The sequence below is a fragment of the Carassius gibelio genome, chromosome A22, assembly GCF_023724105.1.
Source record: "Carassius gibelio isolate Cgi1373 ecotype wild population from Czech Republic chromosome A22, carGib1.2-hapl.c, whole genome shotgun sequence".
Taxonomy (NCBI): domain Eukaryota; kingdom Metazoa; phylum Chordata; class Actinopteri; order Cypriniformes; family Cyprinidae; genus Carassius; species Carassius gibelio.
The window spans coordinates 2,168,232-2,183,413 of record NC_068392.1 but is presented as its reverse complement, the minus strand read 5'-3'; the positions used below and the strand labels follow the sequence as shown (position 1 = coordinate 2,183,413).

The 15,182-nt window shown below is 33.9% G+C and overlaps 1 long non-coding RNA gene across 1 annotated transcript; it reads left to right on the top strand.

The window, feature by feature from the left end:
• The first annotated feature begins 251 nt into the window (after positions 1–251).
• LOC127942987 (uncharacterized) lies at positions 252–5,444 on the top strand. The gene is made up of 3 exons (XR_008149518.1): positions 252–342; positions 2,477–2,729; positions 5,396–5,444. It is a non-coding gene; the product is annotated as an uncharacterized LOC127942987 (long non-coding RNA).
• The last annotated feature ends 9,738 nt before the right edge of the window (positions 5,445–15,182 follow it).

Below are 15,182 nucleotides of genomic sequence, written 5' to 3'. Positions count from 1 at the left end.
TTGAAAGTGAAGTGTAAAATAAATCATATAAATATTTTATTTGACTAAGTAATTACAGTAATATTTCAGTCTTTATATATTAATAATTGAATTAAAAAATAAGCAAAATAATAATGTTATTATTTAGATGTTGTTATTTGTAAAAAATTTACATTTCCAAAAAAAACTGTGAATGTAAACCGAGACAACCATCACATCTAAGATATAATGTGTACCAATAATCTGTTTTGTTTTGTTGTTTTTGTGTAAACAGATATTGCAGATCTGGAGAAAAATGCAGCACTGCTAATCTTACCATCTTTATTCACAGAAAACATCAAGTTTCTCTTCTGTCTGGACAATGTAAGTTTTGATATGGCATGTCTTTGTGTTCGCTAACTGACTCAATGATTCGCGAACCCGCTGTGAACTCCCGAAATGACTCAAATGATTCGCGATACCCAAACTGACTCAAATGATTCGCGGACCCGCTTTGAACTCCCAAAATGATTCAAATGATTCGCGAAACCCGTTACGCGAACTCCCGAACTGATTCAAATGATTCGCGATCCCCAAACTGACTCAAATGATTCGCGAACCCGCTTTGAACTCCCGAACTAACTCAAATGATTCGCGAACCCGCTTTGAACTCCCGAACTGACTCAAATGATTCGCGAACCTGCTACGAACTCCCGAACTGATTATAATGATTCGCGATCCCCAAACTGACTCAAATGATTCGCGAACCCGCTACGAACTCCAGAACTGATTCAAATGATTTGCGATCCCCAAACTGACTTAAATGATTCGCGAACCCGCTACGAACTCCCGAACTGATTCAAATGATTTGCGATCCCCAAACTGACTCAAATGATTCGCGAACCCGCTACGAACTCCCGAACTCACTCAAATGATTTGCGATCCTCAAAATGACTCAAATGATTCGCGAACCCGCTACGAACTCCCGAACTGATTCAAATGATTCGCGAACCCCAAACTGACTCAAATGATTCACGATTCCCGCTACGAACTCCCGAACTGACTCAAATGATTCGCGAACCCGCTTTGAACTCCCGAACTGACTCAAATGATTCGCGATCACCCAAACTGACTCAAATAAGATGCATGTTTGTAAGAAATATCCATCAATAAGACGATTTTAGCTTCAAACCGTTGCTTCCAGCTAAAATAAGTGTTCATAATCCACGAGAAAGCTTCCTCCAATGCATAAGCTCATCTCCATTTGTCTCTCACATCAAAATCCATCCACATATTTGTTTAGAACTGTTTTGGACTGTTTTGATCTGTGCAGATTTTTCTCTTGATTCAGACCAGAACACTTTTTCACTGGAGGAAGTGTTATTATGGATTATAGACTTATGTGTTTGAGTTAAAATCTTAATGCTGGATTTGTTTAAGCTTTTGTCTTCTCCAGATGTTCACTGATGGACTGTGGATTACTGTGATGTTTTTATCAGACTCTCATTCTGACGGCACCCATTCACTGCAGAGCATCCATTGATGAGACACTGATGCAGTGTACAATGTGCTTTTGTTTCCAGGACCTCCAAATGCATCAAGTCAATGGATGATTTATTTTTGAAAGAGATCTGTTTTGACTCCGGACTGTTGTTTTTCCTAAAAGCGTCTGAAAATCACTGAAAGCACACCACTGTTTCCAGATCGAACTGTTTGTCCTCATATTTTCATGTGATTGTTGCTAAGCAGACCTGCACAGATCCTGCAGAACTCAACAGAAGGTGAACGTCAAGTGTTTTAGTTAAATAGTTGTGCTAATTTGATTGTGATTACAGTTAGCATGCTAAAACATAGCACTCTCAGCTCCATTTAATGCATTTAGACAGATTCTGCAGTTGTTGATTGTTTCTATAATAAATGTTTTTAATGTAATTTTTTTTAATCTAAAAAAAGTGTTTAATATGTAGAATTTTATATTATTTATAATATATTTTTTTTCCAAAAAACACATTTTGAAATTAATATACAAATATTTCCCACAAATTATAATATTAATATAATATTAATTTATTTCATAATTAGAAAAGTTAATGTTACTTTATATTATTTAGAATATATATAATTTTTAGATATTATAATCATTCTTAAAAATAATTATATATCATTTATATAATTTATTTATGATTTATATATTTCATATTATAGTAATGTGTGTAAATATATATATATATATATATATATATATATATATATATATATATATATATATATATATATATATATATATATATTAATGATTTCATTAACATTTTATGACACAATTTGGAAGAAAAAAAAAACTAATCAAATAAAACTAAATTAAAATTGTAATTGATTTTAATTTTGATTGAATAATGGCAATTAAATATTGAATGAATCATGATATCAGTTGATAACAGTTTTTATGATGTGCCTCGTTCATTTTGATTGTGTAGAAAAGAGCAGCTTGGTGATTCCACTAAACGTCTTTTTCTCACAGTTGAAGAAATGAAGAAACGTTTGACCCGGAATAGGATAAGTACACTGTCTGGAGTCTGTTTTTCATGAAATGCAAGGTGTTTGATGGCACTTTGCTCTATTCAGCAGCTCTTTTTTTAGCAGGCTGGAGCTCAGAGATGTTCGTCTGCTGGTGTGAAGAGTCGAACTGACTCACCGCTTCACCAGAATAAGAGAAGGAGAGTCCCACCACTTCAGCTCTGATTAACAGCACATTAAGTGTGGGCCGGCGAGAGGTGGGCAAACAAAGCGCCGCGTCTTCCCACGAGTCAGCGCTTCTCAAAACTGGAAGATTGTCCCGATTCGTCCTGTTCCTAATGGTTCCTCATTGTGAGTTACAGTGAAGTTTGAAATTAATGAGAAAGAAAAGAGACGCTGATAAGAGCGCCGTGTTCTTCTCTGAGAATGGCCTTTTGTTGAGCTCCCAGGTGAAAATGAAGCCCGTTTTTGTACAAACAAGCATTCAGAATCGTGATTAATGCTTTAGAGATTGACCTGGTGTCACACTGAGATGCACAAACGAAGAACAGGCTCTAACGAACCCGAGAACTCAGCGCTAACAAACGAGCGGCTCCCAAGGGGATCGGAAAATCACTGTATCATGTCAGGATTTTCCCGCTTCGTGTTAGCACTCAATGGAAATGAGATTCTCAGATTTTCATAGAGCAGGTTGGCAGATCACTGATAACATGCTGAATCATGTGATTGCAAACAAGCTATATTGATTAATAAATTTAGGATCTCCTCCTGAAATTGCGCTAAAAACACTGTTATTTTCATCTGTGCTAATGCTAATGGCTAAGTACACGTGCATTAACTATCAAAAATGTAACTGAAGGGCTCTTGAATAAGCAAGACTTTCTATTTTTTTTAAAGATAGCTTAAACTTTATCTAGCTACATTATTTTTTTTTTTCTCATAATTGCATGATATAAACTCGCAATTGTATTCGTTACAAAACCTGATTTGTGAGATATATAGTGGCAATTGCAAGAAAAAAAGGTCAGAATTGTGACTTTATAACACGCAATTATTTATAAAACGCAATTTTTGAAAAAAGACAGGATTGTGACTTCATAATTCGCAACTGTGAGTTTATATAACGCAATTCAGAATTGTGAGATAACAAGTTGCAATAACCTTTTTATTTTTCATTCAGTGGCGGAAATGGGCATCCATACATTTCTGACCGTATTTTTAAAGTGTGGAAACCGTGACAGCTGATGTTATTATGTTTGTGGTAGACATCGAAACAGACGCTTAATGTGTTTTATTATTCCACACGCACATTAAAAGCATGTCTCTGGGGCTCTCTTTAGTCATGGCCTGGCACAGTCAAACCATTATGTCTAACATTGAATGCTAATTCGGTTTTGATTAATTCTTGTTTTACATGAATGTGAATGATAAATTGTTTTTAAGGGCATTTAAATAAGTCGCCTGTCATTAATATCTGCGCTGAGCATTAGAACAATAATAAAATCAGAATTATGTGTAAAAATGTTCACATTTAGTTAAAAAAGACATGATTTTGTGATATTATAAAGACTGGTTTTAGAGAACAGGCCTGCTCCCTGTCTCAGTATCTCCTCTGTGTCTTTGTTTTATACGCGTCTAACCTTCAAGGCGTAATAATCTGGTCTAATCCATTCCCCGGACTGTAAACGCTCCTTATTATGTTCAGGCCTGCATATTCGGTCCCTGGGGTCTTGAGACTTAAATGTTTGCACAGTAAAGCCACCAGTTTCTGAAGCAAACACATTGTGAATATCAGGTCATAGACAACAATTTATAAACATTTATTTCGCTGTATAGGCATGCACAAATATGCATTTATGATTCATTCACTTTGTAGTCGCACTAATGCTGCCATCAAGTCATTAACGTGAATGTATTTAATACTGTAAAGTTGCTTTGACACAATCTGTACACAAAAGCGCTAACGGTAACTTGACTTAATCAACATTTCACTCGGGTAACATCTTAAAGGCATCTTCTAAACGTCTATTTGACATCTCATAGTAAATGTCCTATAGATGTATTGCAGATGAGCAAACAGTCTAAAAAAATACATCTTTAGATGTAATGCAGACGCCAAATAAAGGTCGCTTCTATTTTTTAGATGTAGAAAACAGCTCCTAAATAATGCAAAGAGGTATTTCATATCATATTGTTTTTATGCATTATAAACACACTGGTTTGCGCTATGTGCACCGAAAAAAATGTCTTCCATTTGCTTGGGCCCCAACTGTCCATAATGCCTAATTTGTGCTAAATTGAAACATAATCTTGACAAACTGTTGTCCTACATAATAGCGATAGTCGTTCAGTTAAAACAATCAATTGCATTTGGTGTATATATAGAAGATAGCATTGTCACAAATTGAAAAATAGCATTGTATTGTATTTCTGATTAGGTATTGCTGATTTGAAATACCTATATGAAACAATTTTGCCAAACAATTTTTGTATATTTTTATACATCATGGCTGATAGAAAATATAATCCAGTGGGAATTTAAAAGATGGCTGCTAAGTGTCTTAAAAATATAATTATATGAAAAAAATGTCATAATTTGACCTTTTTATGAAGGTAAATTTTAGTTATGATATTAAAAAGTGTTTTAAAGAAGAAAATTCAGAAAAGTGTAATAGTACATAGAAAATACCTTCCAGATGGCATTTTCAAGATGGCTGCCAAGTGACTGGTAAAAAGTCTTCAATTATCATAAAGTCTTGGTTATTCAAGAGTTGTTATGATAAAACAATCAATTTGGTTGTGTGTGTATATTAGCAAGTAGCATTAGCACTGCAAAATAGCAACTTCAGCATGATTTCAGGTGGAGAATCCAAATGTATTGTCGATTTGAAATATGTAAATAATTTAGATTATCATGCTTCAGAAAATGGCATCCAGTGGGAATTTCCAAGATGGCTGCCGAGCCAACTGACTTGCGGTAAGTCTTGAAAATATTATATTAAAAAAATTCATAATTTTGACCTATTAAACACAAGTTTAGTTGAAATGTAATATTAACCAGTGTTGAAGATTTCCAGTGGGTATTTCCAAGATGGCTGTCAAATGAGATAAAGGTAAATATCTTAAAATGTCATTAAGTCTTGGTTGTTCTACATTTGTTCACTGAAAACAACCAGTCGTGTTATGTGAACATTAGCAATTAGCATTAGCAATGACTTTTTTTTCATTGGAAAATCAAGATGTTTTAATTTTTTTTTTAAGTTGCTGTCAGATTTTATTGCTAATTTTAAACAATCCTGACAAAAATATTTTTCAGATTTTCATCCAGTAAGCATTTCCAAGATGGCCACCAAGTGAATTTAAATACCGCATAAATGAGTGTCCTAAAAATATAACAAATTGACTTTATGAAATTACACTTGCTAGCATCCTAGCGCACAGTGCGTGGCTTAACAAAAGTCAGATAAATTACTGTTCGCAGCTAGCCTATAGTTCACAAATGCTAATGAGTGAATGTAACCTTGTTGTTTCTAACTTTGCCAAAGTTATTTTGTCATTCCTCTGACAGTTCTCCGATCCCACAGGCGTTTCCTCCTGACAGATCAGCCACGCTCCAAAAACACCTCAGTTTCTCCTCCATAACTCACATCCAGGTGAAGTAAAAAAATAGCGCCAGCACCGCACTCGCAGCTGCAACATTTTAATAACAGCTAATGCTCTTACACCCATTTGTCATGTTGCACACAAGAAAGCCCAAATGACCTGAGGTGAGACCGAAATGCATGAAAAATGAAGTAATGGCTGAAATGGCAGCGCTCCTGCTGGCTGACAGGTGTTTGTGGAAGTCACATCAGCATCCGGCGTCAGAGACACGGGTGACAGGATTTTCCCCAAGAGGACGCAGATTTATATTGGCGCTCTCCACTCATCTCATTAAGTTCATGAATATTTTTAATAACTAATGATGCGTTATTGCAGCTGGGAATGATTAAGGAACTGTGGTGTAAAGAATAAGTACGTGACTGGAGGAATATTATTAGTGCAGACAATGTTTAATTTATAATGATAAAGCATCGGTGATTTTGCTGAGGTGTATTTGTGTTTTTATGATTTATATTTTCCGAATTAAAACCAAATTTGTAGTAGAAAGAGATCATAATAGAGTAAAACACACAGTCACTGAACAGCTGGAATTTAGTAATGTTTTAATATTATATTTTATATTAAGAGGCTTGGCATGATCTTTCACAATTTTTATTGTTTAAAAGTAGACCGGCATTTTTGGAAAATATTATGAATATGTTAAAAACTTCTGAAACGTCTGAAATTTATTATATTTCTGTTAATTTATTTTTTATAATTTATTTTTATTTCTTTATTATAATTGTTTTTAAAAAAGTAAGGCATTTTTTTAAATATAAGTGTTACAAACGTTTGTCTGCCAAATATTTAATATCAATAACAATTATATTTTATAATTACAGTATATATATATATATATATATATATATATATAGATCTATCTATCTATCGATATATATATATATATATATATATATATATATATATATATATATATATATATATATATATATATAGATATATATATATATATAGATCTATCTATCGAGATATATATATATATATATATATATATATATATATATATATATATATATATATATATATATATATATATATATATATATAAAATTATAGATTTTATAAGGTTGTTTTTTATTAAAATTTTCTTTTAAATATAGTAATAACTTGCATATATATATATATATATATATATATATATATATATATATATATATATATATATATATATATATATATATATATATTAGTTATTACTATATTATTAGTTATTACTATTCAAAGTAAATGTTTATTACTAATTTATATTATATATGAATACATTTATGATTAATTTCTTATTTTTAATATATTTATATTTATGTATGGTGTCAATATGTAATATCTTTTTTTGTTTTATATATATATATATATATATATATATATATATATATATATATATATATAAATAATTTTTTTGGTCTTAGTGAGTTAAATTCTTATTCCTGAATTTTAAGCTGAAATTGTAAGGGTTAAACTGTTGATTTAAATTTGAAACCCTGTATTTTTAACTTTGTATTGTGTTACTGTGAAGCACCTTGATGAGCACTGATAAAGTCATTTAAATAAATAAAGATAGCCTGCTGTGTTACTGTGTGGTTTTAAGCATCTCTTGAGGTGTTATCAGTGCTGATGTCGAGTGTTGAGCTTTAAACCGCAGGTGAATACAGACAGTCAGTGCTGCTTTGGTTAGCCTTGAGATTAGTGAGACTCGTCTGAGTTTGCAGGAGTCTCTTCAAATCTGTTTCATCTGTCAGCATCTCATCTGCAGTAGAGTCCCTTTGGTACTGTAACAAAACAATGACTTTTAAAGAAATAATCCACTCCTTTTGCAACCTTAATTAAACATCGTATAGCTGTATAAAGCTGCAGACACGCTTTTATTCAAAGCCACTCGAGCATGAAAGCCAGGCTGGGAGTTTTTCTAGAAACATCTTCTAAAAAAAAAAAAGAAAGAGCCACCGCAAAGATGCATTTTTTTTTCTTATCCGAGGCCTTAATGTTGTTTGTTTAGGATGTATACTAGCATGCAGCGCTGGCAGTCCTCAGAGAAAAGCCGTCAGTGTGTGAAGAAACTCCTCCCTGCTTTATCTGTCATCCTTTCTACAGAACGCTGTGAGCTTAACAACCACTGATTCAAACTATTTTTAGCATGCTTCCCCATGCTAACTCACCACAATGTCGTTGCCAGGGCGTCAGCGGTACTGAGTGGTTGCTAAGGTGTTCTGGGTATTTTAACATGTTGCTGTGGTGTTGCTAAGGTTTTTTTTCTACCATATTATGTTGTTGCTAAGATTTCTGGATGTTATGTATTTTTAACACATTTTTTGCAATGTCACAAAAGTGTTCAGTGATTTACACCACATTATTTGGTTGTCACGGTGTTTTAGTCAATTAACCGGTTGCTATGTGGTTGCTAAGTTATGACTTTTTTTAATACATTCTTACGTGGTTGCTAGGGTGTTAACCTGTTGCTATGTAGTTGCTAAAGAGTTATTAGTGGTTTTAACCTGTTGCTATGATCTTGTTGTTGTTGTTTTTAAGGTGTTAACCTATTGCTGTTTGGTTGCTAAGGAGATATGAGTGGTTTTAACCTGTTGCTATGTTGTTGTTGTTGTTATTGTTTTTTAGGTGTTAACCTATTGCTGTTTGGTTGCTAAGGAGTTATGAGTGGTTTTAACCTGTTGCTATGTTGTTGTTGTTGTTGTTTTTTAGGTGTTAACCCATTGCTGTTTGGTTGCTAAGGAGAAATTAGTGGTTTTAACCTGTTGCTATGTTGTTGTTGTTTAAGGTGTTAACCCATTGCTGTTTGGTTGCTAAGGAGATATGAGTGGTTTTAACCTGTTGCTATGTTGTTGTTGTTGTTGTTGTTTATTAGGTGTTAACCTATTGCTGTTTGGTTGCTAAGGAGTTATGAGTGGTTTTAACCTGTTGCTATGTTGTTGTTGTTGTTTTTTAGGTGTTAACCCATTGCTGTTTGGTTGCTAAGGAGAAATTAGTGGTTTTAACCTGTTGCTATGTTGTTGTTGTTGTTGTTGTTGTTGTTATTGTTTTTTAGGTGTTAACCTATTGCTGTTTGGTTGCTAAGGAGATATGAGTGGTTTTAACCTGTTGCTATGTTGTTGTTGTTGTTGTTATTGTTTTTTAGGTGTTAACCTATTGCTGTTTGGTTGCTAAGGAGTTATGAGTGGTTTTAACCTGTTGCTATGTTGTTGTTGTTTAAGGTGTTAACCCATTGCTGTTTAGTTAAGGAGTTATGAGTGTTTTTTTACCTGTTGCTATGTTGTTGTTTAAGGTGTTAACCCATTGCTGTTTAGTTGCTAAGGAGTTGTGAGTGGTTTTAACTTATTGCTATGTTGTTGTTGTTGTTTTTTAGGTGTTAACCTATTGCTGTTTGGTTGCTAAGGAGATATGAGTGGTTTTAACCTGTTGCTATGTTGTTGTTGTTGTTTTTTAGGTGTTAACCCATTGCTGTTTGGTTGCTAAGGAGAAATTAGTGGTTTTAATCTGTTGTTTTGTTGTTTAAGGTGTTAACCCATTGCTGTTTAGTTAAGGAGTTATGAGTGTTTTTTACCTGTTGCTATGTTGTTGTTTAAGGTGTTAACCCATTGCTGTTTAGTTGCTAAGGAGTTATGAGTGGTTTTAACCTGTTGCTATGTTGTTGTTGTTTAAGGTGTTAACCCATTGCTGTTTAGTTGCCAAGGAGTTATGAGTGGTTTTAACCTGTTGCTATGCAGTTACTACATGTGTTTGATTTTAATTAGTTGCTTAGGTGTTAAACGTGGCTTTTACCAAGTTATGTGGTTGCTAAGGTGTTACCCCATTGCTAAGGAATTATGAGTGGTTTTAACCTGTTGCTCTATGGTTGCTAAGCTGTTAACTCTTTGCTTAAGTCGCTAAACAGTTATGAGAGGTTTTAACCGTTGCTCTGTTATTTCTAATGTGTTCTGAGTGTTTACATTATGAGGTTGCTAAGGTGTTCTGTATTCTTTTACCCATTGCTTTGTGGTTGCTTAGGTTTTCAAGGTGATTTTTTTAGCACAGTAAATTATGGCTGCTAAGGCCTGTGTGCCTTTACCATACAACTGGGACAAAATAAGCGCATCTAAGAGACAGAGAGAATAAAAGAGCTCATGAATTTATATAAGATGCTGTTGAAGTCTGGAGGGATCAGACAGCGCGGGACAGAGCTTATGAATTCATCCAGAGCTAGTGAGCTTTAAAATGGACTTTCTGATTCCCCGAACGCCTCACACATCCAGCTCTGCCCACGTCATTACAGAGAAAACTCATGGCTTTCAAATGCACTATACGTTTAGTGATACCAAGAACAAACACTGAGTACATGCTTGAAATATGATGCATGTTTAGTTTGTGTGTTGTCCTGGAGTGTTTGTGACATGAATTATTCCTCAGATTGCGTGTGTTTTTGAGTAGAATCAGCTGTTGATCTTATTAAGTGATCGAATGCATCATTTTCTCCAGCTAAACCAGAAATTAAATGAAATAATCCTACAGATCTTTCTATATTTAAAATGTAGATATAACCACTCAGAACACCATAGAAACCACATAGCAACAGCCACTATAACATCAAATATTTAAATAAATATTAAAACATTTACTATATGATATATGCACATATATGTTCATATTACATATATTTTTTTATTAAAGTTTTTTTTACATAAGTACATGTTTCATATAAATAAATGTGTTGGGTATTTTTTTAAATATATATATATATAGATATATATATATATATATATATAGATAGATATATATATATATATATATATATATATATATATATATATATATATATATATATATATATATATAAATTTAATTTTATAAACTAGAAATTAAATTCACACAAAACATACACTTCATTTAAATATAATAGACTACACACACACATTATATTATAATATATAAATTATATTATATCCATAAATTATATATTTATTAAATTAAAATATTGTAAAATTTTATTTGGATTTATTATATATTTATATTAATGAATTACATAATTATTAAATGATCATATTATACATAATGTGTATATCACTTTTTATATATACATTTCAGAAAAAAAATATATATATATATATATAATTTTAGAAATTATATTGTTTATATGCTAAATTAAAATAAATATTCAAATTATTAAAACAATTATACATAAATATCAATTATTATTTATTACTATATATAAATGTATATAAAATTACAGTGCGTTTATATATGTGTGTGTGTATTGTGTAAATTGTTTGTCTTTATCATAGGAAAGTGGACAAATGATGATGGAAAATACAGTGAAAGGAAGGAGAACAGGACAGCAGTCGCATATCAACGCTCTTCTTCAGAACACCCTAGCAACTGCATAGCAACACCCTGTAAACCAACCACTGTAAGCAGGTGAGTGAAAGCGTCACATACAGCAGGAAAGTGTGTGTGTGTGTGTGTGTGTGTGTGTGTATTCCTGTGGTTGTGATGTCTATCTGGGCTCAGATCATTCACAGCATCTCTCAGTGATAAGACCGATAGAGTCATCACGAAACACTAGAGAATATCATCAGGCCTGTCAGATACTGTACGTCGAACTCCCAGAGTCTTGAGGATTTACAATGATGTCAATTAATCTAAAATATAGTTTGTATGGACTTGTGCTGTTTGTGCTGTGCACTTTGCAGACTATTAATTAGTGTGACCTATTCCTCTCCTGGAAATGCAGCACATTCGTCCTGATCGTCATTGATTTGCTGTTCAGCTCAGATGAACTATTGGTCTGATGAGTGTGTACTTAGTAAAACTGCGCTTAAATCTTCATTACAGCATTCGCTCTTGCTTTTTATAACTCTGTCTGGATTTCAGTGTTTCTCTGTATAAATAGGTTTTATTGGCCTTGTGAGGATTTTTGGCTTTGCAGTGATTTCACTAAATATAAACCGTATAATTGGATAAATATAGTTTGTATAGACGTGTGTGAATGCCGTTTGTGGCAGAAAGGAGACTGAACAATTCTTGAAGGTCAGTTGCACAACACAAAGTTATAATAATAATAAATTTAGCCTCATTGTTAGTGCATCCCGGAGACCCGGGTTCGAGACCCACACAAAACAAAAACGAGGTGTGGTGGTGTGAGGACCCAGGGGAGAGGGGTTATATTGGTGCCGTGACCCGGAGTGAGGTTTAGGGAGGTGACTGAGCAAGTAAGTGCTGTGCAGGTAAACCTCACTCCTTTTATCCCAAGAGACATGCTAGTGGTGCAGTCTTCAGCCTCCTTGTTAGTGCATCCACCTCCCATGACGGAGACCCGGGTTCGAGACCCACTCAGAACAAGATCGAGTTGTGACGGTGAGGACCCAGGAGAGAGGGGTTACACTTAACCATTGTAAGATTAACTGCACCTGCGGTTCTGATGTCTTTCTATCAGCTGTGATGACAGGATCTTTAAACCGTGTCCAGATGTGACTCTGGATCCAGGCTCCAGTGGTCTCCGATCTCTCGGGGAGCCGGAAACAGCTGGGCGTTTTGGTCCAGATCTCCCCCACCGCGGCAATGCAATCAGCTCTGTAATTAGGATTCAGTGCTGGCCTCCTCTGCCACTTTCAATTGGTGCCAACATGGCAGCCGAGGAGTAAATCAGGTCTGGTACTTCTGCCCAGAGACACAGAGAGAACCCAAGCTACAGACTGTCTGCTTGAGCGTAACCAGCAGGATTTTGGCGGGAAGAGTCCCTGCTCCGTCTATATTTAACTGATTTATTGAACACTACTAATTAGTGCTAAATTAGCGTACTGAATCAAAGAAGTTGATTCCATGTACATACATGAAAACATGTGACAGCAGCTATACTTACCGTCAGCTGAATCGTGTTCGTTGACGAGAGTCGGCCCACTGTCTCACGTCTTACTGCCAGGCGTGAATTAACAATTAACCAACTGTTGTTTCATAGCAACCGACACTCATTAAGAAGTTCATCATTGGCTGCTATAATCAGCAGCACACTACCCTTGGGGTGGGCGTACATCCAGTGCAAAAACATATCTTATGAAAATATGAAGTAGAAACTAATGTTGAAAGACATGTCAAGACATCAGATATCCCTGGAGAGGCGATGGCTTGAGTTTTGTGTGTTTGGGAGCAACTATTTTTTACATGCAGCTCAGTTAGATCAAGACATCAGGGTTTTAACCTGCAAATGATTACATGGGCAAAACAGAAATGAAATACAAGGTTTGTTTGTTTGTTGATACTTTATTGATCCTTTGCAGGAAATTATATAAGGTTGTGGTCCTTGCAAGTGCAAAACATTAGCGAAACATTACATAAGTGTTGTGAATGGTTTCTAAGGTTATGTGTGTGCTTTCTAGGTGGTTACGTATTGGCTGGAGTCTGAAATATGTTTGTCTGTAGATATTCGCCCAAATATAGTTTTAAACCTTCAAATTAGTGAATGGGCAATATAAAAAAAATTGCAAATCAAAAGTAATTGCTAAGGTGTTCTGGGTGGTTTTTAGGTGATTACTTATTGGACCGAGTCTAAAGAGTCTCAGTGATATTCTGGTTTGTAGATATGACTTGAATCCCTCTTTCAATGTTGTTCTTTATTCTCCCCCATTTTATCACCTGGAAGTGAATAATTGTATCCGTTTAGTCCCTTAAAAGAGAATGAGACGTTATGTTCTGAATTGTAATACTTCCAGAGAGTGCACATAGAAGTGTTTTATTTACGTTTAACGTCAAATTAGCATTAGCATATGTGATAAAAAATGTACAGTGGGTACTTAAAACTCACAATGTGCACTTTAAAAAGTACAGCATGTTTTGTATGACAAAATAGGCTCCGAACTTTAAAACTTGGAGTTTTTCCAATGTATAACCCCAAGTTAGCTTTAGCAAACTCGCTCGCTAATAACTTTAAGTAGGCCTGTTATATTTGTAGTGGAACTTGTTGCACCCTAATGTGTAACTTTGAATTAGAGTTTGTTCTCTTTTCTAATCACAAGTAATAATTGCATACAATGGCTATATAAAATTCATATTTAGCACTTAAAATACTACAACATATTTGGTGTGATAAGTTACGCTCCAAAAATAAATTCTTTTGAGGTTTTGGAGTTATGATTTTGCTTTAGTTTCTAATTGCAAGTTAGTATTAGCAAGCTAGAAAAGTGTGTTTTAACCATCATCTGTGCTGCTTCAGAGTTAGTCGAGCTGATTATTCATGGTAAAATATCTGCCGCATTGGCTGAGGTATTTATAGTATTAGTGTGGCTGTGGGGATGGTGTTGTTTTTTTACTGTTGAGCATGAGATTGCAAGCCATCCGCCGACAGAAGGAAGTGCCTCCGTTTTCTGTCAGAGTTTAGCACCCTCGCCTACTTGTTCCATCCGTTAGACAGTTGCCATAGATATCCCATAATGCCACAAGTGCAGCAATGCAGAGAAACTAGGAGACAACAGGAGGCTCAGTCTGTGCAGTTGCCCATAAAGCTGCTGTTGCATTAGCGCTCATATTTATGGAAGCCCATTTCCGCCAAAAAAGAAAAGAAATCATAATTTTGCAATTCATAATTATTACATACTAAGTCATAATTAGGACTTTAAAATTAGAATTTGACATACCAATTCAAAATAATGATGTAAAAAGTCAGAATTTCGAGACAGATAGCTGAAATCATGGAATACTTCTATACGTCATAACTATGAGATAAAAAAAATCATAATATGATTATTTTATGATTTTTGGCTTTTTATCTTATAAGTTTAATTTAGTATGTGGTAATTTTGATATTTGTTTCATAATTGACTTATCAGTTTGTCATAGTTTTGCATTCTAAAGTCATATTACTGTCTTTTATCTCATAATTATGAGTTTATCTTATATTCAGACTACAATATATTAGAATTTCAACTTAAGTCTTACTAATGGCTTTATCTTATAATTAAGACTTAGTATGTCATAATGTAAATGTTTTATCTCATAATTATTTCAGTTTTATCACATAATTATATCTCATAATGTCAACTTTGTCATAAAAATGACATAGTATTTCACGA